We start from the raw sequence: 1,077 nt of genomic DNA on the forward strand, positions 1-1,077 counted from the left end.
ACAGGCGCTTAGGGCATATAGGGTTGTTATTGCTTAAAAAGACCGCTAAAAACGCAGACGGTCTACCTAATTTCGACAAAATTAGGGCTATTACCTGCATTACTTGCATTAAAGCCACCTCTGTTAGGCGTACAAATAAAGGGGCACTCCCTACACCCCCTAATATCCTCGATTCCATAGAGGGTGATACAGTAACCCTTAAACCTAACCCTCACAATAAAAAACCCGTATTTTTGTTATTAGTGGATCGAAAATCACGTTTTCGGTGGTCGATCTCACTACGGAATAAAGCCGGACCTACGGTTTTAGTGGCTATTAAAGGCTTTTTTAAGGTTTTAAAAGCTACGTACGGGCGCTACCCCACTAAATTTCATTTTGATGGGGGGCACGAGGTAAATACAGAGCTTCAAGATTGGTTTGCAAGTAAAGGTGTTAATTTTAGCACCTCCAACCCCTACAACCATGGCCAAAACGGGCTAACGGAACGGTCCGTTAGGGTTATTTTGGATAGGCTAAGGTCTACCATTTTAGCGGCAGGTCTACCACTATATTTATGGTGTTATTTACTGTCAGCCGTGGTTGATTTAGTTAACCGTACAGCGGTAACTAACAGGGAGTTAACACCCTACGAGGAATTTTATTCCGAATTTCAACCTGGATTACCACACAGGCCTAATTTAGGCCATTATCGGGTTATTGGTACCGTATGCCAGGCTATTATACCGCTGGAAAAACGCCAAAAATCCAACAAATTGGCTCCCCGAACGGAAACAGTAAGGCTTTTAGCCCATTTATCCAATTCTACAGCGTTGGTTTACGCCCCCGCCAGACGGGCCGTATATAAAACCTCTACCGTAAAAATTTTAGAGGGTATACCCGCTGAAAATTTGGCTATTCCAGGGGAAACGCTACAGATTTCAGAGGGGGAAAATCCAGATTTAGAGGGGGATTCTAATTCTGAACCTGAAGACGAAATCTACAGCGCCAAAACTTTGGATCCAGTGGATAATAATCCCCTACCTCCCGCAATTACAGTTCCTCCCTGGCCTGTACAGTCTACTGTTCGCCCCCCAGAGC

This window comes from Pyricularia oryzae, chromosome 1 (genome assembly GCF_000002495.2).
Source record: "Pyricularia oryzae 70-15 chromosome 1, whole genome shotgun sequence".
Classification (NCBI taxonomy): domain Eukaryota; kingdom Fungi; phylum Ascomycota; class Sordariomycetes; order Magnaporthales; family Pyriculariaceae; genus Pyricularia; species Pyricularia oryzae.